The 23752-nt window shown below is 37.9% G+C and overlaps 1 long non-coding RNA gene across 3 annotated transcripts in view; it reads right to left on the bottom strand.

Annotated features, from left to right (window-relative positions):
• The window catches only part of LOC106063435 (uncharacterized), a 38438-nt gene that overhangs the window by 9152 nt on the left and 5534 nt on the right, over positions 1 to 23752 (bottom strand). For all 3 annotated transcript variants that reach the window (XR_008774891.1, XR_008774890.1, XR_008774892.1), the window contains exon 5: positions 22884 to 23060. This is a non-coding gene — a long non-coding RNA (uncharacterized LOC106063435). The remainder of the gene's footprint in view (positions 1 to 22883; positions 23061 to 23752) is intronic.

The following is a 23752-nucleotide window of genomic DNA, read 5'->3' as shown; positions in this document are numbered from 1 at the left end:
GCTAAAAATCCTCAATTTTTCAAAAATTAATACAATATCCTTTCCTATTATAACGAAGATGGTCATGGAGACCGATCTTCTTTGAAAAAAAATCCAAAACTAGATCCTTTAAACATGAAGATGGCTGCAGAGCCCAGTCTTCAATTTTAAAATTCCTCCATTAATCATTCCTATGAACACGAAGATGGCTAAGGAGCCCAGTCTTCGCTTTTAAAATTCCTCCATTAATCATTCCTATAAACACGAAGATGGCTAAGGAGTCCAGTCTTCGCTTTTAAAATTCCTCCGTTAATCATTCCTATAAACACGAAGATGGCTAAGGAGTCCAGTCTTCGCTTTTAAAAGTCCTCCCTTAATGATTCCTATGAACACGAAGATGGCTAAAGAGTCCGGTCTTCGCTTTTGGAAAGTCCTAAGCTATACTTAGTAAAGTCATCAATTAAATGTGTTTTCTCCGCAACTATTTAGTTGGTCTGCAAGTGCAAATGTTGATTAGTGTGAGTTGCATCACGAGCGGCGATATTTCCTTTGATGGACACGTTCATATGTTCATTGAGTGTGACTTAATTATTGTTACAAACGTTCAATCGGAATATAAATAAAGACGTCTAACACAGTTATACATCTGTACGAATTTCTTTTTTAAGCACTCAAAGAATGATTTCACTGGGAATTGCAAATACATTTTCATCACCACATTAAGTGCAGAGGTCAAAGACCTGCTGATTATCACACATTTGTACACAAATGTTTGTAGATTACAATTCAATAAAGTTGTTACAAAACCTCACTAGTTACATCACTTCAGTGTCTCAATGGATAAGAGATAAGCGTGATACAAACGACAATCCCAACTGTTCCTGCACAATCATCATATATCTGATAGCTTATATTTTCATCTTTTTTTTTGAACTTTTGTTTTGCAAACGTGTATCAGTTGAATAGCTGGAGCCCAAAAAAAAGTTTCATGCTCGCCTTTTTCACTGACAACCGTTCGCACTTGTAGACCGACCAATCATCAAGCTACACGGAGCATAACGGGACCACACGATGGCATCAGGTTCAAACTATAGTTTGAAGGTGGTCTAACAAGTAGCCCGTTTGAGGGCTTTATCAGCCTCACAAACTTCGGCTCCAACTAATGTTGGAGGCTGAATCAGCTGCCGACTGACTCCTGTTTGGCCACTTGTTGACCGCTCGTTCATCAAGATTTGAACTGAGCGCAGCGTGCTTTCAACGAATACGTCGCGCTTTACTGTATTTGAAGGTGGTCTACAAGTAGACAGTTTGAGGGCTAACAGCCTCACAAACCTTCGGCCTCAACTAATGTTGAGAGGTTGACAGCATCAAAGCTTGCACTCAACTAATTATGTCCCAACTATTATTCAACTGAACCGAAAGAACCGGTTATTTTACAAACTCTTTCTTCTATGAGTTTTTTTTTTAATGCCTTTTAACATTCCAAGTTATGATGATGCTTTATCCAAGGCATTGTAGCACGTGAAAAAAAGCAAAACAAGAAAAAGGATGTGCACTGCTGGGTTGTCTACAAATGCACACAGACATAACCAACTATTTCGTCTTGGATCAACAATTCAATTGATGACTATATTACTACATCTAGTCCTCAGCTAAAAATCCTCAATTTTTCAAAAATTAATACAATATCCTTTCCTATTATAACGAAGATGGTCATGGAGACCGATCTTCTTTGAAAAAAAATCCTCAACTAAATCCTTTAAACATGAAGATGGCTGCAGAGCCCAGTCTTCACTTTTAAAATTCCTCCATTAATCATTCCTATGAACACGAAGATGGCTAAGGAGCCCAGTCTTCGCTTTTAAAATTCCTCCATTAATCATTCCTATAAACACGAAGATGGCTAAGGAGTCCAGTCTTCGCTTTTAAAATTCCTCCGTTAATCATTCCTATAAACACGAAGATGGCTAAGGAGTCCAGTCTTCGCTTTTAAAAGTCCTCCCTTAATGATTCCTATGAACACGAAGATGGCTAAAGAGTCCGGTCTTCGCTTTTGGAAAGTCCTAAGCTATACTTAGTAAAGTCATCAATTAAATGTGTTTTCACCGCAACTATTTAGTTGGTCTGCAAGTGCAAATGTTGATTAGTGTGAGTTGCATCACAAGCGGCGATATTTCCTTTGATGGACACGTTCATATGTTCATTGAGTGTGACTTAATTATTGTTACAAACGTTCAATCGGAATATAAATAAAGACGTCTAACACAGTTATACATCTGTACGAATTTCTTTTTTAAGCACTCAAAGAATGATTTCACTGGGAATTGCAAATACATTTTCATCACCACATTAAGTGCAGAGGTCAAAGACCTGCTGATTATCACACATTTGTACACAAATGTTTGTAGATTACAATTCAATAAAGTTGTTACAAAACCTCACTAGTTACATCACTTCAGTGTCTCAATGGATAAGAGATAAGCGTGATACAAACGACAATCCCAACTGTTCCTGCACAATCATCATATATCTGATAGCTTATATTTTCATCTTTTTTTTTGAACTTTTGTTTTGCAAACGTGTATCAGTTGAATAGCTGGAGCCCAAAAAAAAGTTTCATGCTCGCCTTTTTCACTGACAACCGTTCGCACTTGTAGACCGACCAATCATCAAGCTACACGGAGCATAACGGGACCACACGATGGCATCAGGTTCAAACTATAGTTTGAAGGTGGTCTAACAAGTAGCCCGTTTGAGGGCTTTATCAGCCTCACAAACTTCGGCTCCAACTAATGTTGGAGGCTGAATCAGCTGCCGACTGACTCCTGTTTGGCCACTTGTTGACCGCTCGTTCATCAAGATTTGAACTGAGCGCAGCGTGCTTTCAACGAATACGTCGCGCTTTACTGTATTTGAAGGTGGTCTACAAGTAGACAGTTTGAGGGCTAACAGCCTCACAAACCTTCGGCCTCAACTAATGTTGAGAGGTTGACAGCATCAAAGCTTGCACTCAACTAATTATGTCCCAACTATTATTCAACTGAACCGAAAGAACCGGTTATTTTACAAACTCTTTCTTCTATGAGTTTTTTTTTTAATGCCTTTTAACATTCCAAGTTATGATGATGCTTTATCCAAGGCATTGTAGCACGTGAAAAAAAGCAAAACAAGAAAAAGGATGTGCACTGCTGGGTTGTCTACAAATGCACACAGACATAACCAACTATTTCGTCTTGGATCAACAATTCAATTGATGACTATATTACTACATCTAGTCCTCAGCTAAAAATCCTCAATTTTTCAAAAATTAATACAATATCCTTTCCTATTATAACGAAGATGGTCATGGAGACCGATCTTCTTTGAAAAAAAATCCTCAACTACATCCTTTAAACATGAAGATGGCTGCAGAGCCCAGTCTTCAATTTTAAAATTCCTCCATTAATCATTCCTATGAACACGAAGATGGCTAAGGAGCCCAGTCTTCGCTTTTAAAATTCCTCCGTTAATCATTCCTATAAACACGAAGATGGCTAAGGAGTCCAGTCTTCGCTTTTAAAAGTCCTCCCTTAATGATTCCTATGAACACGAAGATGGCTAAAGAGTCCGGTCTTCGCTTTTGGAAAGTCCTAAGCTATACTTAGTAAAGTCATCAATTAAATGTGTTTTCTCCGCAACTATTTAGTTGGTCTGCAAGTGCAAATGTTGATTAGTGTGAGTTGCATCACGAGCGGCGATATTTCCTTTGATGGACACGTTCATATGTTCATTGAGTGTGACTTAATTATTGTTACAAACGTTCAATCGGAATATAAATAAAGACGTCTAACACAGTTATACATCTGTACGAATTTCTTTTTTAAGCACTCAAAGAATGATTTCACTGGGAATTGCAAATACATTTTCATCACCACATTAAGTGCAGAGGTCAAAGACCTGCTGATTATCACACATTTGTACACAAATGTTTGTAGATTACAATTCAATAAAGTTGTTACAAAACCTCACTAGTTACATCACTTCAGTGTCTCAATGGATAAGAGATAAGCGTGATACAAACGACAATCCCAACTGTTCCTGCACAATCATCATATATCTGATAGCTTATATTTTCATCTTTTTTTTTGAACTTTTGTTTTGCAAACGTGTATCAGTTGAATAGCTGGAGCCCAAAAAAAAGTTTCATGCTCGCCTTTTTCACTGACAACCGTTCGCACTTGTAGACCGACCAATCATCAAGCTACACGGAGCATAACGGGACCACACGATGGCATCAGGTTCAAACTATAGTTTGAAGGTGGTCTAACAAGTAGCCCGTTTGAGGGCTTTATCAGCCTCACAAACTTCGGCTCCAACTAATGTTGGAGGCTGAATCAGCTGCCGACTGACTCCTGTTTGGCCACTTGTTGACCGCTCGTTCATCAAGATTTGAACTGAGCGCAGCGTGCTTTCAACGAATACGTCGCGCTTTACTGTATTTGAAGGTGGTCTACAAGTAGACAGTTTGAGGGCTAACAGCCTCACAAACCTTCGGCCTCAACTAATGTTGAGAGGTTGACAGCATCAAAGCTTGCACTCAACTAATTATGTCCCAACTATTATTCAACTGAACCGAAAGAACCGGTTATTTTACAAACTCTTTCTTCTATGAGTTTTTTTTTTAATGCCTTTTAACATTCCAAGTTATGATGATGCTTTATCCAAGGCATTGTAGCACGTGAAAAAAAGCAAAACAAGAAAAAGGATGTGCACTGCTGGGTTGTCTACAAATGCACACAGACATAACCAACTATTTCGTCTTGGATCAACAATTCAATTGATGACTATATTACTACATCTAGTCCTCAGCTAAAAATCCTCAATTTTTCAAAAATTAATACAATATCCTTTCCTATTATAACGAAGATGGTCATGGAGACCGATCTTCTTTGAAAAAAAATCCAAAACTAGATCCTTTAAACATGAAGATGGCTGCAGAGCCCAGTCTTCAATTTTAAAATTCCTCCATTAATCATTCCTATGAACACGAAGATGGCTAAGGAGCCCAGTCTTCGCTTTTAAAATTCCTCCATTAATCATTCCTATAAACACGAAGATGGCTAAGGAGCCCAGTCTTCGCTTTTAAAATTCCTCCATTAATCATTCCTATAAACACGAAGATGGCTAAGGAGTCCAGTCTTCGCTTTTAAAATTCCTCCGTTAATCATTCCTATAAACACGAAGATGGCTAAGGAGTCCAGTCTTCGCTTTTAAAAGTCCTCCCTTAATGATTCCTATGAACACGAAGATGGCTAAAGAGTCCGGTCTTCGCTTTTGGAAAGTCCTAAGCTATACTTAGTAAAGTCATCAATTAAATGTGTTTTCACCGCAACTATTTAGTTGGTCTGCAAGTGCAAATGTTGATTAGTGTGAGTTGCATCACAAGCGGCGATATTTCCTTTGATGGACACGTTCATATGTTCATTGAGTGTGACTTAATTATTGTTACAAACGTTCAATCGGAATATAAATAAAGACGTCTAACACAGTTATACATCTGTACGAATTTCTTTTTTAAGCACTCAAAGAATGATTTCACTGGGAATTGCAAATACATTTTCATCACCACATTAAGTGCAGAGGTCAAAGACCTGCTGATTATCACACATTTGTACACAAATGTTTGTAGATTACAATTCAATAAAGTTGTTACAAAACCTCACTAGTTACATCACTTCAGTGTCTCAATGGATAAGAGATAAGCGTGATACAAACGACAATCCCAACTGTTCCTGCACAATCATCATATATCTGATAGCTTATATTTTCATCTTTTTTTTTGAACTTTTGTTTTGCAAACGTGTATCAGTTGAATAGCTGGAGCCCAAAAAAAAGTTTCATGCTCGCCTTTTTCACTGACAACCGTTCGCACTTGTAGACCGACCAATCATCAAGCTACACGGAGCATAACGGGACCACACGATGGCATCAGGTTCAAACTATAGTTTGAAGGTGGTCTAACAAGTAGCCCGTTTGAGGGCTTTATCAGCCTCACAAACTTCGGCTCCAACTAATGTTGGAGGCTGAATCAGCTGCCGACTGACTCCTGTTTGGCCACTTGTTGACCGCTCGTTCATCAAGATTTGAACTGAGCGCAGCGTGCTTTCAACGAATACGTCGCGCTTTACTGTATTTGAAGGTGGTCTACAAGTAGACAGTTTGAGGGCTAACAGCCTCACAAACCTTCGGCCTCAACTAATGTTGAGAGGTTGACAGCATCAAAGCTTGCACTCAACTAATTATGTCCCAACTATTATTCAACTGAACCGAAAGAACCGGTTATTTTACAAACTCTTTCTTCTATGAGTTTTTTTTTTAATGCCTTTTAACATTCCAAGTTATGATGATGCTTTATCCAAGGCATTGTAGCACGTGAAAAAAAGCAAAACAAGAAAAAGGATGTGCACTGCTGGGTTGTCTACAAATGCACACAGACATAACCAACTATTTCGTCTTGGATCAACAATTCAATTGATGACTATATTACTACATCTAGTCCTCAGCTAAAAATCCTCAATTTTTCAAAAATTAATACAATATCCTTTCCTATTATAACGAAGATGGTCATGGAGACCGATCTTCTTTGAAAAAAAATCCTCAACTAAATCCTTTAAACATGAAGATGGCTGCAGAGCCCAGTCTTCACTTTTAAAATTCCTCCATTAATCATTCCTATGAACACGAAGATGGCTAAGGAGCCCAGTCTTCGCTTTTAAAATTCCTCCATTAATCATTCCTATAAACACGAAGATGGCTAAGGAGTCCAGTCTTCGCTTTTAAAATTCCTCCGTTAATCATTCCTATAAACACGAAGATGGCTAAGGAGTCCAGTCTTCGCTTTTAAAAGTCCTCCCTTAATGATTCCTATGAACACGAAGATGGCTAAAGAGTCCGGTCTTCGCTTTTGGAAAGTCCTAAGCTATACTTAGTAAAGTCATCAATTAAATGTGTTTTCACCGCAACTATTTAGTTGGTCTGCAAGTGCAAATGTTGATTAGTGTGAGTTGCATCACAAGCGGCGATATTTCCTTTGATGGACACGTTCATATGTTCATTGAGTGTGACTTAATTATTGTTACAAACGTTCAATCGGAATATAAATAAAGACGTCTAACACAGTTATACATCTGTACGAATTTCTTTTTTAAGCACTCAAAGAATGATTTCACTGGGAATTGCAAATACATTTTCATCACCACATTAAGTGCAGAGGTCAAAGACCTGCTGATTATCACACATTTGTACACAAATGTTTGTAGATTACAATTCAATAAAGTTGTTACAAAACCTCACTAGTTACATCACTTCAGTGTCTCAATGGATAAGAGATAAGCGTGATACAAACGACAATCCCAACTGTTCCTGCACAATCATCATATATCTGATAGCTTATATTTTCATCTTTTTTTTTGAACTTTTGTTTTGCAAACGTGTATCAGTTGAATAGCTGGAGCCCAAAAAAAAGTTTCATGCTCGCCTTTTTCACTGACAACCGTTCGCACTTGTAGACCGACCAATCATCAAGCTACACGGAGCATAACGGGACCACACGATGGCATCAGGTTCAAACTATAGTTTGAAGGTGGTCTAACAAGTAGCCCGTTTGAGGGCTTTATCAGCCTCACAAACTTCGGCTCCAACTAATGTTGGAGGCTGAATCAGCTGCCGACTGACTCCTGTTTGGCCACTTGTTGACCGCTCGTTCATCAAGATTTGAACTGAGCGCAGCGTGCTTTCAACGAATACGTCGCGCTTTACTGTATTTGAAGGTGGTCTACAAGTAGACAGTTTGAGGGCTAACAGCCTCACAAACCTTCGGCCTCAACTAATGTTGAGAGGTTGACAGCATCAAAGCTTGCACTCAACTAATTATGTCCCAACTATTATTCAACTGAACCGAAAGAACCGGTTATTTTACAAACTCTTTCTTCTATGAGTTTTTTTTTTAATGCCTTTTAACATTCCAAGTTATGATGATGCTTTATCCAAGGCATTGTAGCACGTGAAAAAAAGCAAAACAAGAAAAAGGATGTGCACTGCTGGGTTGTCTACAAATGCACACAGACATAACCAACTATTTCGTCTTGGATCAACAATTCAATTGATGACTATATTACTACATCTAGTCCTCAGCTAAAAATCCTCAATTTTTCAAAAATTAATACAATATCCTTTCCTATTATAACGAAGATGGTCATGGAGACCGATCTTCTTTGAAAAAAAATCCTCAACTACATCCTTTAAACATGAAGATGGCTGCAGAGCCCAGTCTTCAATTTTAAAATTCCTCCATTAATCATTCCTATAAACACGAAGATGGCTAAGGAGCCCAGTCTTCGCTTTTAAAATTCCTCCGTTAATCATTCCTATAAACACGAAGATGGCTAAGGAGTCCAGTCTTCGCTTTTAAAAGTCCTCCCTTAATGATTCCTATGAACACGAAGATGGCTAAAGAGTCCGGTCTTCGCTTTTGGAAAGTCCTAAGCTATACTTAGTAAAGTCATCAATTAAATGTGTTTTCTCCGCAACTATTTAGTTGGTCTGCAAGTGCAAATGTTGATTAGTGTGAGTTGCATCACGAGCGGCGATATTTCCTTTGATGGACACGTTCATATGTTCATTGAGTGTGACTTAATTATTGTTACAAACGTTCAATCGGAATATAAATAAAGACGTCTAACACAGTTATACATCTGTACGAATTTCTTTTTTAAGCACTCAAAGAATGATTTCACTGGGAATTGCAAATACATTTTCATCACCACATTAAGTGCAGAGGTCAAAGACCTGCTGATTATCACACATTTGTACACAAATGTTTGTAGATTACAATTCAATAAAGTTGTTACAAAACCTCACTAGTTACATCACTTCAGTGTCTCAATGGATAAGAGATAAGCGTGATACAAACGACAATCCCAACTGTTCCTGCACAATCATCATATATCTGATAGCTTATATTTTCATCTTTTTTTTTGAACTTTTGTTTTGCAAACGTGTATCAGTTGAATAGCTGGAGCCCAAAAAAAAGTTTCATGCTCGCCTTTTTCACTGACAACCGTTCGCACTTGTAGACCGACCAATCATCAAGCTACACGGAGCATAACGGGACCACACGATGGCATCAGGTTCAAACTATAGTTTGAAGGTGGTCTAACAAGTAGCCCGTTTGAGGGCTTTATCAGCCTCACAAACTTCGGCTCCAACTAATGTTGGAGGCTGAATCAGCTGCCGACTGACTCCTGTTTGGCCACTTGTTGACCGCTCGTTCATCAAGATTTGAACTGAGCGCAGCGTGCTTTCAACGAATACGTCGCGCTTTACTGTATTTGAAGGTGGTCTACAAGTAGACAGTTTGAGGGCTAACAGCCTCACAAACCTTCGGCCTCAACTAATGTTGAGAGGTTGACAGCATCAAAGCTTGCACTCAACTAATTATGTCCCAACTATTATTCAACTGAACCGAAAGAACCGGTTATTTTACAAACTCTTTCTTCTATGAGTTTTTTTTTTAATGCCTTTTAACATTCCAAGTTATGATGATGCTTTATCCAAGGCATTGTAGCACGTGAAAAAAAGCAAAACAAGAAAAAGGATGTGCACTGCTGGGTTGTCTACAAATGCACACAGACATAACCAACTATTTCGTCTTGGATCAACAATTCAATTGATGACTATATTACTACATCTAGTCCTCAGCTAAAAATCCTCAATTTTTCAAAAATTAATACAATATCCTTTCCTATTATAACGAAGATGGTCATGGAGACCGATCTTCTTTGAAAAAAAATCCAAAACTAGATCCTTTAAACATGAAGATGGCTGCAGAGCCCAGTCTTCAATTTTAAAATTCCTCCATTAATCATTCCTATGAACACGAAGATGGCTAAGGAGCCCAGTCTTCGCTTTTAAAATTCCTCCATTAATCATTCCTATAAACACGAAGATGGCTAAGGAGTCCAGTCTTCGCTTTTAAAATTCCTCCGTTAATCATTCCTATAAACACGAAGATGGCTAAGGAGTCCAGTCTTCGCTTTTAAAAGTCCTCCCTTAATGATTCCTATGAACACGAAGATGGCTAAAGAGTCCGGTCTTCGCTTTTGGAAAGTCCTAAGCTATACTTAGTAAAGTCATCAATTAAATGTGTTTTCTCCGCAACTATTTAGTTGGTCTGCAAGTGCAAATGTTGATTAGTGTGAGTTGCATCACGAGCGGCGATATTTCCTTTGATGGACACGTTCATATGTTCATTGAGTGTGACTTAATTATTGTTACAAACGTTCAATCGGAATATAAATAAAGACGTCTAACACAGTTATACATCTGTACGAATTTCTTTTTTAAGCACTCAAAGAATGATTTCACTGGGAATTGCAAATACATTTTCATCACCACATTAAGTGCAGAGGTCAAAGACCTGCTGATTATCACACATTTGTACACAAATGTTTGTAGATTACAATTCAATAAAGTTGTTACAAAACCTCACTAGTTACATCACTTCAGTGTCTCAATGGATAAGAGATAAGCGTGATACAAACGACAATCCCAACTGTTCCTGCACAATCATCATATATCTGATAGCTTATATTTTCATCTTTTTTTTTGAACTTTTGTTTTGCAAACGTGTATCAGTTGAATAGCTGGAGCCCAAAAAAAAGTTTCATGCTCGCCTTTTTCACTGACAACCGTTCGCACTTGTAGACCGACCAATCATCAAGCTACACGGAGCATAACGGGACCACACGATGGCATCAGGTTCAAACTATAGTTTGAAGGTGGTCTAACAAGTAGCCCGTTTGAGGGCTTTATCAGCCTCACAAACTTCGGCTCCAACTAATGTTGGAGGCTGAATCAGCTGCCGACTGACTCCTGTTTGGCCACTTGTTGACCGCTCGTTCATCAAGATTTGAACTGAGCGCAGCGTGCTTTCAACGAATACGTCGCGCTTTACTGTATTTGAAGGTGGTCTACAAGTAGACAGTTTGAGGGCTAACAGCCTCACAAACCTTCGGCCTCAACTAATGTTGAGAGGTTGACAGCATCAAAGCTTGCACTCAACTAATTATGTCCCAACTATTATTCAACTGAACCGAAAGAACCGGTTATTTTACAAACTCTTTCTTCTATGAGTTTTTTTTTTAATGCCTTTTAACATTCCAAGTTATGATGATGCTTTATCCAAGGCATTGTAGCACGTGAAAAAAAGCAAAACAAGAAAAAGGATGTGCACTGCTGGGTTGTCTACAAATGCACACAGACATAACCAACTATTTCGTCTTGGATCAACAATTCAATTGATGACTATATTACTACATCTAGTCCTCAGCTAAAAATCCTCAATTTTTCAAAAATTAATACAATATCCTTTCCTATTATAACGAAGATGGTCATGGAGACCGATCTTCTTTGAAAAAAAATCCTCAACTAAATCCTTTAAACATGAAGATGGCTGCAGAGCCCAGTCTTCACTTTTAAAATTCCTCCATTAATCATTCCTATGAACACGAAGATGGCTAAGGAGCCCAGTCTTCGCTTTTAAAATTCCTCCATTAATCATTCCTATAAACACGAAGATGGCTAAGGAGTCCAGTCTTCGCTTTTAAAATTCCTCCGTTAATCATTCCTATAAACACGAAGATGGCTAAGGAGTCCAGTCTTCGCTTTTAAAAGTCCTCCCTTAATGATTCCTATGAACACGAAGATGGCTAAAGAGTCCGGTCTTCGCTTTTGGAAAGTCCTAAGCTATACTTAGTAAAGTCATCAATTAAATGTGTTTTCACCGCAACTATTTAGTTGGTCTGCAAGTGCAAATGTTGATTAGTGTGAGTTGCATCACAAGCGGCGATATTTCCTTTGATGGACACGTTCATATGTTCATTGAGTGTGACTTAATTATTGTTACAAACGTTCAATCGGAATATAAATAAAGACGTCTAACACAGTTATACATCTGTACGAATTTCTTTTTTAAGCACTCAAAGAATGATTTCACTGGGAATTGCAAATACATTTTCATCACCACATTAAGTGCAGAGGTCAAAGACCTGCTGATTATCACACATTTGTACACAAATGTTTGTAGATTACAATTCAATAAAGTTGTTACAAAACCTCACTAGTTACATCACTTCAGTGTCTCAATGGATAAGAGATAAGCGTGATACAAACGACAATCCCAACTGTTCCTGCACAATCATCATATATCTGATAGCTTATATTTTCATCTTTTTTTTTGAACTTTTGTTTTGCAAACGTGTATCAGTTGAATAGCTGGAGCCCAAAAAAAAGTTTCATGCTCGCCTTTTTCACTGACAACCGTTCGCACTTGTAGACCGACCAATCATCAAGCTACACGGAGCATAACGGGACCACACGATGGCATCAGGTTCAAACTATAGTTTGAAGGTGGTCTAACAAGTAGCCCGTTTGAGGGCTTTATCAGCCTCACAAACTTCGGCTCCAACTAATGTTGGAGGCTGAATCAGCTGCCGACTGACTCCTGTTTGGCCACTTGTTGACCGCTCGTTCATCAAGATTTGAACTGAGCGCAGCGTGCTTTCAACGAATACGTCGCGCTTTACTGTATTTGAAGGTGGTCTACAAGTAGACAGTTTGAGGGCTAACAGCCTCACAAACCTTCGGCCTCAACTAATGTTGAGAGGTTGACAGCATCAAAGCTTGCACTCAACTAATTATGTCCCAACTATTATTCAACTGAACCGAAAGAACCGGTTATTTTACAAACTCTTTCTTCTATGAGTTTTTTTTTTAATGCCTTTTAACATTCCAAGTTATGATGATGCTTTATCCAAGGCATTGTAGCACGTGAAAAAAAGCAAAACAAGAAAAAGGATGTGCACTGCTGGGTTGTCTACAAATGCACACAGACATAACCAACTATTTCGTCTTGGATCAACAATTCAATTGATGACTATATTACTACATCTAGTCCTCAGCTAAAAATCCTCAATTTTTCAAAAATTAATACAATATCCTTTCCTATTATAACGAAGATGGTCATGGAGACCGATCTTCTTTGAAAAAAAATCCTCAACTACATCCTTTAAACATGAAGATGGCTGCAGAGCCCAGTCTTCAATTTTAAAATTCCTCCATTAATCATTCCTATGAACACGAAGATGGCTAAGGAGCCCAGTCTTCGCTTTTAAAATTCCTCCATTAATCATTCCTATAAACACGAAGATGGCTAAGGAGTCCAGTCTTCGCTTTTAAAATTCATCCGTTAATCATTCCTATAAACACGAAGATGGCTAAGGAGTCCAGTCTTCGCTTTTAAAAGTCCTCCCTTAATGATTCCTATGAACACGAAGATGGCTAAAGAGTCCGGTCTTCGCTTTTGGAAAGTCCTAAGCTATACTTAGTAAAGTCATCAATTAAATGTGTTTTCTCCGCAACTATTTAGTTGGTCTGCAAGTGCAAATGTTGATTAGTGTGAGTTGCATCACGAGCGGCGATATTTCCTTTGATGGACACGTTCATATGTTCATTGAGTGTGACTTAATTATTGTTACAAACGTTCAATCGGAATATAAATAAAGACGTCTAACACAGTTATACATCTGTACGAATTTCTTTTTTAAGCACTCAAAGAATGATTTCACTGGGAATTGCAAATACATTTTCATCACCACATTAAGTGCAGAGGTCAAAGACCTGCTGATTATCACACATTTGTACACAAATGTTTGTAGATTACAATTCAATAAAGTTGTTACAAAACCTCACTAGTTACATCACTTCAGTGTCTCAATGGATAAGAGATAAGCGTGATACAAACGACAATCCCAACTGTTCCTGCACAATCATCATATATCTGATAGCTTATATTTTCATCTTTTTTTTTGAACTTTTGTTTTGCAAACGTGTATCAGTTGAATAGCTGGAGCCCAAAAAAAAGTTTCATGCTCGCCTTTTTCACTGACAACCGTTCGCACTTGTAGACCGACCAATCATCAAGCTACACGGAGCATAACGGGACCACACGATGGCATCAGGTTCAAACTATAGTTTGAAGGTGGTCTAACAAGTAGCCCGTTTGAGGGCTTTATCAGCCTCACAAACTTCGGCTCCAACTAATGTTGGAGGCTGAATCAGCTGCCGACTGACTCCTGTTTGGCCACTTGTTGACCGCTCGTTCATCAAGATTTGAACTGAGCGCAGCGTGCTTTCAACGAATACGTCGCGCTTTACTGTATTTGAAGGTGGTCTACAAGTAGACAGTTTGAGGGCTAACAGCCTCACAAACCTTCGGCCTCAACTAATGTTGAGAGGTTGACAGCATCAAAGCTTGCACTCAACTAATTATGTCCCAACTATTATTCAACTGAACCGAAAGAACCGGTTATTTTACAAACTCTTTCTTCTATGAGTTTTTTTTTTAATGCCTTTTAACATTCCAAGTTATGATGATGCTTTATCCAAGGCATTGTAGCACGTGAAAAAAAGCAAAACAAGAAAAAGGATGTGCACTGCTGGGTTGTCTACAAATGCACACAGACATAACCAACTATTTCGTCTTGGATCAACAATTCAATTGATGACTATATTACTACATCTAGTCCTCAGCTAAAAATCCTCAATTTTTCAAAAATTAATACAATATCCTTTCCTATTATAACGAAGATGGTCATGGAGACCGATCTTCTTTGAAAAAAAATCCTCAACTACATCCTTTAAACATGAAGATGGCTGCAGAGCCCAGTCTTCAATTTTAAAATTCCTCCATTAATCATTCCTATGAACACGAAGATGGCTAAGGAGCCCAGTCTTCGCTTTTAAAATTCCTCCATTAATCATTCCTATAAACACGAAGATGGCTAAGGAGTCCAGTCTTCGCTTTTAAAATTCCTCCGTTAATCATTCCTATAAACACGAAGATGGCTAAGGAGTCCAGTCTTCGCTTTTAAAAGTCCTCCCTTAATGATTCCTATGAACACGAAGATGGCTAAAGAGTCCGGTCTTCGCTTTTGGAAAGTCCTAAGCTATACTTAGTAAAGTCATCAATTAAATGTGTTTTCTCCGCAACTATTTAGTTGGTCTGCAAGTGCAAATGTTGATTAGTGTGAGTTGCATCACGAGCGGCGATATTTCCTTTGATGGACACGTTCATATGTTCATTGAGTGTGACTTAATTATTGTTACAAACGTTCAATCGGAATATAAATAAAGACGTCTAACACAGTTATACATCTGTACGAATTTCTTTTTTAAGCACTCAAAGAATGATTTCACTGGGAATTGCAAATACATTTTCATCACCACATTAAGTGCAGAGCTCAAAGACCTGCTGATTATCACACATTTGTACACAAATGTTTGTAGATTACAATTCAATAAAGTTGTTACAAAACCTCACTAGTTACATCACTTCAGTGTCTCAATGGATAAGAGATAAGCGTGATACAAACGACAATCCCAACTGTTCCTGCACAATCATCATATATCTGATAGCTTATATTTTCATCTTTTTTTTTGAACTTTTGTTTTGCAAACGTGTATCAGTTGAATAGCTGGAGCCCAAAAAAAAGTTTCATGCTCGCCTTTTTCACTGACAACCGTTCGCACTTGTAGACCGACCAATCATCAAGCTACACGGAGCATAACGGGACCACACGATGGCATCAGGTTCAAACTATAGTTTGAAGGTGGTCTAACAAGTAGCCCGTTTGAGGGCTTTATCAGCCTCACAAACTTCGGCTCCAACTAATGTTGGAGGCTGAATCAGCTGCCGACTGACTCCTGTTTGGCCACTTGTTGACCGCTCGTTCATCAAGATTTGAACTGAGCGCAGCGTGCTTTCAACGAATACGTCGCGCTTTACTGTATTTGAAGGTGGTCTACAAGTAGACAGTTTGAGGGCTAACAGCCTCACAAACCTTCGGCCTCAACTAATGTTGAGAGGTTGACAGCATCAAAGCTTGCACTCAACTAATTATGTCCCAACTATTATTCAACTGAACCGAAAGAACCGGTTATTTTACAAACTCTTTCTTCTATGAGTTTTTTTTTTAATGCCTTTTAACATTCCAAGTTATGATGATGCTTTATCCAAGGCATTGTAGCACGTGAAAAAAAGCAAAACAAGAAAAAGGATGTGCACTGCTGGGTTGTCTACAAATGCACACAGACATAACCAACTATTTCGTCTTGGATCAACAATTCAATTGATGACTATATTACTACATCTAGTCCTCAGCTAAAAATCCTCAATTTTTCAAAAATTAATACAATATCCTTTCCTATTATAACGAAGATGGTCATGGAGACCGATCTTCTTTGAAAAAAAATCCTCAACTACATCCTTTAAACATGAAGATGGCTGCAGAGCCCAGTCTTCAATTTTAAAATTCCTCCATTAATCATTCCTATGAACACGAAGATGGCTAAGGAGCCCAGTCTTCGCTTTTAAAATTCCTCCATTAATCATTCCTATAAACACGAAGATGGCTAAGGAGTCCAGTCTTCGCTTTTAAAATTCATCCGTTAATCATTCCTATAAACACGAAGATGGCTAAGGAGTCCAGTCTTCGCTTTTAAAAGTCCTCCCTTAATGATTCCTATGAACACGAAGATGGCTAAAGAGTCCGGTCTTCGCTTTTGGAAAGTCCTAAGCTATACTTAGTAAAGTCATCAATTAAATGTGTTTTCTCCGCAACTATTTAGTTGGTCTGCAAGTGCAAATGTTGATTAGTGTGAGTTGCATCACGAGCGGCGATATTTCCTTTGATGGACACGTTCATATGTTCATTGAGTGTGACTTAATTATTGTTACAAACGTTCAATCGGAATATAAATAAAGACGTCTAACACAGTTATACATCTGTACGAATTTCTTTTTTAAGCACTCAAAGAATGATTTCACTGGGAATTGCAAATACATTTTCATCACCACATTAAGTGCAGAGGTCAAAGACCTGCTGATTATCACACATTTGTACACAAATGTTTGTAGATTACAATTCAATAAAGTTGTTACAAAACCTCACTAGTTACATCACTTCAGTGTCTCAATGGATAAGAGATAAGCGTGATACAAACGACAATCCCAACTGTTCCTGCACAATCATCATATATCTGATAGCTTATATTTTCATCTTTTTTTTTGAACTTTTGTTTTGCAAACGTGTATCAGTTGAATAGCTGGAGCCCAAAAAAAAGTTTCATGCTCGCCTTTTTCACTGACAACCGTTCGCACTTGTAGACCGACCAATCATCAAGCTACACGGAGCATAACGGGACCACACGATGGCATCAGGTTCAAACTATAGTTTGAAGGTGGTCTAACAAGTAGCCCGTTTGAGGGCTTTATCAGCCTCACAAACTTCGGCTCCAACTAATGTTGGAGGCTGAATCAGCTGCCGACTGACTCCTGTTTGGCCACTTGTTGACCGCTCGTTCATCAAGATTTGAACTGAGCGCAGCGTGCTTTCAACGAATACGTCGCGCTTTACTGTATTTGAAGGTGGTCTACAAGTAGACAGTTTGAGGGCTAACAGCCTCACAAACCTTCGGCCTCAACTAATGTTGAGAGGTTGACAGCATCAAAGCTTGCACTCAACTAATTATGTCCCAACTATTATTCAACTGAACCGAAAGAACCGGTTATTTTACAAACTCTTTCTTCTATGAGTTTTTTTTTTAATGCCTTTTAACATTCCAAGTTATGATGATGCTTTATCCAAGGCATTGTAGCACGTGAAAAAAAGCAAAACAAGAAAAAGGATGTGCACTGCTGGGTTGTCTACAAATGCACACAGACATAACCAACTATTTCGTCTTGGATCAACAATTCAATTGATGACTATATTACTACATCTAGTCCTCAGCTAAAAATCCTCAATTTTTCAAAAATTAATACAATATCCTTTCCTATTATAACGAAGATGGTCATGGAGACCGATCTTCTTTGAAAAAAAATCCTCAACTACATCCTTTAAACATGAAGATGGCTGCAGAGCCCAGTCTTCAATTTTAAAATTCCTCCATTAATCATTCCTATGAACACGAAGATGGCTAAGGAGCCCAGTCTTCGCTTTTAAAATTCCTCCATTAATCATTCCTATAAACACGAAGATGGCTAAGGAGTCCAGTCTTCGCTTTTAAAATTCCTCCGTTAATCATTCCTATAAACACGAAGATGGCTAAGGAGTCCAGTCTTCGCTTTTAAAAGTCCTCCCTTAATGATTCCTATGAACACGAAGATGGCTAAAGAGTCCGGTCTTCGCTTTTGGAAAGTCCTAAGCTATACTTAGTAAAGTCATCAATTAAATGTGTTTTCTCCGCAACTATTTAGTTGGTCTGCAAGTGCAAATGTTGATTAGTGTGAGTTGCATCACGAGCGGCGATATTTCCTTTGATGGACACGTTCATATGTTCATTGAGTGTGACTTAATTATTGTTACAAACGTTCAATCGGAATATAAATAAAGACGTCTAACACAGTTATACATCTGTACGAATTTCTTTTTTAAGCACTCAAAGAATGATTTCACTGGGAATTGCAAATACATTTTCATCACCACATTAAGTGCAGAGGTCAAAGACCTGCTGATTATCACACATTTGTACACAAATGTTTGTAGATTACAATTCAATAAAGTTGTTACAAAACCTCACTAGTTACATCACTTCAGTGTCTCAATGGATAAGAGATAAGCGTGATACAAACGACAATCCCAACTGTTCCTGCACAATCATCATATATCTGATAGCTTATATTTTCATCTTTTTTTTTGAACTTTTGTTTTGCAAACGTGTATCAGTTGAATAGCTGGAGCCCAAAAAAAAGTTTCATGCTCGCCTTTTTCACTGACAACCGTTCGCACTTGTAGACCGACCAATCATCAAGCTACACGGAGCATAACGGGACCACACGATGGCATCAGGTTCAAACTATAGTTTGAAGGTGGTCTAACAAGTAGCCCGTTTGAGGGCTTTATCAGCCTCACAAACTTCGGCTCCAACTAATGTTGGAGGCTGAATCAGCTGCCGACTGACTCCTGTTTGGCCACTTGTTGACCGCTCGTTCATCAAGATTTGAACTGAGCGCAGCGTGCTTTCAACGAATACGTCGCGCTTTACTGTATTTGAAGGTGGTCTACAAGTAGACAGTTTGAGGGCTAACAGCCTCACAAACCTTCGGCCTCAACTAATGTTGAGAGGTTGACAGCATCAAAGCTTGCACTCAACTAATTATGTCCCAACTATTATTCAACTGAACCGAAAGAACCGGTTATTTTACAAACTCTTTCTTCTATGAGTTTTTTTTTTAATGCCTTTTAACATTCCAAGTTATGATGATGCTTTATCCAAGGCATTGTAGCACGTGAAAAAAAGCAAAACAAGAAAAAGGATGTGCACTGCTGGGTTGTCTACAAATGCACACAGACATAACCAACTATTTCGTCTTGGATCAACAATTCAATTGATGACTATATTACTACATCTAGTCCTCAGCTAAAAATCCTCAATTTTTCAAAAATTAATACAATATCCTTTCCTATTATAACGAAGATGGTCATGGAGACCGATCTTCTTTGAAAAAAAATCCTCAACTACATCCTTTAAACATGAAGATGGCTGCAGAGCCCAGTCTTCAATTTTAAAATTCCTCCATTAATCATTCCTATGAACACGAAGATGGCTAAGGAGCCCAGTCTTCGCTTTTAAAATTCCTCCATTAATCATTCCTATAAACACGAAGATGGCTAAGGAGTCCAGTCTTCGCTTTTAAAATTCCTCCGTTAATCATTCCTATAAACACGAAGATGGCTAAGGAGTCCAGTCTTCGCTTTTAAAAGTCCTCCCTTAATGATTCCTATGAACACGAAGATGGCTAAAGAGTCCGGTCTTCGCTTTTGGAAAGTCCTAAGCTATACTTAGTAAAGTCATCAATTAAATGTGTTTTCTCCGCAACTATTTAGTTGGTCTGCAAGTGCAAATGTTGATTAGTGTGAGTTGCATCACGAGCGGCGATATTTCCTTTGATGGACACGTTCATATGTTCATTGAGTGTGACTTAATTATTGTTACAAACGTTCAATCGGAATATAAATAAAGACGTCTAACATAGACAAGCGATATTTCCTGTGATGTTCCTTGCATGTAACTTAATTATTGTTACAAACATTCAATCGGAATATAAAAGATGTCTAACACAGTTATACATCAGTTTGAATTTTTTTTAAGCACTCAACAAATGATTTTAATGGGAATTGCATATGCTTTTTGATTACCAAATTAAGTGCAGAGTCTCAATGAATGAGATGTGATACAAATGACAATCCCAACTGTACCTGCACATGGATTAAATCTTTTTTATTTTTTGGGGCAAATGTGCATATCTGGAGCCCAACAAATAGAAGAAATAAGGAATGCACTCAAACAAATGAAGACAGGTAAAGCGGCTGGAATTGACAACTTATCACCCGAAGTTCTTAAAGAAGGAGGAAGTGAAATAGTTGACCAAATGCACAAACTATTCAACAAAATTTGGTTAACAAAAACACCTCCAGGGAGTGGAAAAAGGGCTTGCTAATAAAAAACCAAAGAGTGGAGATCTATCACAATGTGAGAAATGGTGAGGCATCACTTTGTTGTCAGTACCAAGCAAGATTTTCAGCAGAATCCTACTAAACAGAATAAAGGGAGCATGCGGTGAACACCTAAGGGAAGAACAGGCCGGATACAGAAAAGGGAGATCTTGTGCTGACCAAATAGCTACACTCAGGATAATTGTAGAACAATGTGTCGAATGGCAATCTCCTCTCTATGCAACTTTTGTTGACTTTGAAAAAGCTTTTGACAGTGTCGACAGAGAATCTATCTGGACTTTAATGAGACATTATGGGATCCCCAATAAAATAATAACCATAATCAAGAACCTTTATGATGGTTTCACCTGCCAAGTAACCCACTGTGGCAAGCTGTCAGAGGAATTTCCAGTCACAACAGGAGTCAAACAGGGATGTCTTCTTTCACCACTCCTGTTCCTTTTAGCATTGGATTGGGTCACAAAAGAGGCCTTCTCTAACGCAGAAAAAGGAATCCAATAGACTCTCACACAAAAGCTGGAAGATCTGGAATTCGCTGATGACATAGCCCCATTATCACACAGGCTACAGGATATGCAAGAAAAGGTCACAGCTTTAAGCAAAGTAGGAAAAAGAGTAGGCGTCAAAATAAACCACCAAAAAACTTAAGTACTTAAAGTAAACAAACAAATTGGAGACATAGTACTGGATTCTCAGACAATAGACTAAGTAGAAAATTTTATATACCTTGGGAGTGTAGTCAGTATATCAGGTGGAACAGATGAAAACATAAAACGCCGTATAAATCTACGTATAAATCTAGCGCATCAGACATTTACACAGCTAAAACCAACCTGGAAATCTCCTCACATCTCAAACAAGACTAAACTAAGAATCTTTAACTCTAATGTCAAGGCTGTCCTACTGTATGGTTCTGAAACATGGAGAACAACTGAAGCCACAACAAAAAAAAATACAGACCTTCATCAACAGATGCCTGAGAAATATCCTAAAAATACACTGGTACGACAAAGTTGAAAACACCAAACTGTGGGAGATGAGTGGACAGAAAAATATAGAAGTACAGATCATAGAGAGGAAGTGGAGATGGATTGGTCACACCCTTAGGAAAAATACCAGCAACAGAGCTAGGCAGGCCTTAGACTGGAACCCCCAGGGAACAAGACGCAGAGGAAGACCAAAAAGAACATGGCGACGCAGTGTACTTGCGCAGTGTACTTGAAGAAGCAGAGAGACCGGGAAGAGCTGGGAAACCATAAAAGAACTAGCAAGAGACCGTGGAGAGTGACGTGTTTTTGTAGAGGCCCTATGTTCCATGAGGAACTCAAAGGAGTGATGATGAATAAATAGATGCACCTTTGGTGGAATTGTTTATGATTGTTCATTGAGTGTGTTAGGACCTTTTTGCATGCAATTGTATATCCAAACACTTGGAATAGTAGATTTTTTTGGCTCACATTAACTCCCAACATGAAAATATAATGCGCATTTTAACACACCTTAGAAATGAAACAGTTTATAGAGTATTCAAGTCTACTTAATATGCAATTATATTGCACATAATCACAAGAAATAATTACTTTTTTGTCACACTATCACACACTGAAGAATTGAAACAGTTTATGGAGTTGAAGATCTTAATATATGAATTCAAGTCAACTTGTTTATGTAATAGTACATCATATCACTGCGAATTGTAGATCCTTTTTTTTTTGGTCCAATTAAGTATTGGGGTGACAAGACCATACATATTATCACATACTTGCATTTCTAAATAATGTTTAGCTACAATAGTAACTTGAATCATCCCAATCTCCAAGTGGCAAAGAGAAAGTTGATGGTGATGCATAACTTTTTCATTTTTGTGTTTAAATTCCATATTTATAAGACATTACTATTGAATTCCAAATGACAAAGAACTCAATTCTATTATTTGTTGAAATATATTTACAATTGTAAAGTTAGAATATTTCAGAGCTATTCAGTTTTTCTGCAAAAATTAATAGGAACATCCACATATATTAACTGAAATGAAAATGGTATATCACAAATGAAAATTCAGTTTACTATTATAACTAGAAACTATTAAAACAAATACAATACAAATTTCTTTAACTAGACAGGTGAACGTACAAAGTTGTGTATGAAGTTGTTATGTGTTTGTGAAGCAATTACTGACATCATAATATACAAAACAAATACAGGAACCATGCATATACCACATACAACTAATGCAGGATCATTGCTTTACAAAATATAAATGCTGTGAAGAGTAAGAACATTTCTTACCTTATTCTGACTATGGCTCCATTTGAAGAAACGGCAGATGAACTTTAGATAAAACATGTTGACCAGTTGTAGATCGATAGAATCTTTTCACAGTGAGAGAGACACTTAATGTTCCTCCTGTAGCCTTGAAATGTTCATCCCTTTTCCTTGACCTCAATGTTTAATTGACCATTTAGTCTACAAGTGAAATGAGAAAAACGCACTGTTAAACAAATGTATCACATTTAAATGCATTACCATATAATGCAGTATTGATAAAATTAGTCCATTTTAATATGTGGCAGTTTCTAAACTTTTCATTCAAGAAGAGCTTTTTCTGTCTCAAGACTTTTTTGTTTTCAAATAATAAAGGGTTTCTGCACCAAAGTCAAAATGAAATTCCAGGTCTTTTCTAGGACTTTTCCAGGAGAAATTTTTAAATTCCAGGACATAAAATTTGCGCCAAAATATTAAGTTGATTAATGTAGGTTTCATAATTAAATTAAATTACCATACTCATGGTATACATCCCTGCCATCACTGACCAGAGTTTAGAAAATTCAGTGTTCACAATCTGGCTAAAGAAAGTATTCAGTCTATCAGAGGTGACACTGAAGAACTGGGAGGCAGCAGAACTTGTGTTTAAAATGGAAATGTGCAATCGCATAAATTCAGATTTAATACTATCATAGTCATCTGCACTGATACGGCCAAGCAGAACCAAGATGCTCAAAGTGGCATATAAATCATTTAAGGAGCTATCAAAATCTTGCAATGGGTATTTGGGCAAATAGCATTCTTCAATGGAGATTTTTCAACAAGTTTGAGAGCTGTTGTCAGCAGAAACTTTCTGCTTTCCATCTAGAAATTTAAAACATCACGAGCGCTGG

The sequence above is a fragment of the Biomphalaria glabrata genome, chromosome 14 (genome assembly GCF_947242115.1).
Source record: "Biomphalaria glabrata chromosome 14, xgBioGlab47.1, whole genome shotgun sequence".
In the NCBI taxonomy this organism is placed as follows: Eukaryota; Metazoa; Mollusca; class Gastropoda; family Planorbidae; genus Biomphalaria; species Biomphalaria glabrata.
This window is presented reverse-complemented; position numbering and strand designations above follow the sequence as displayed.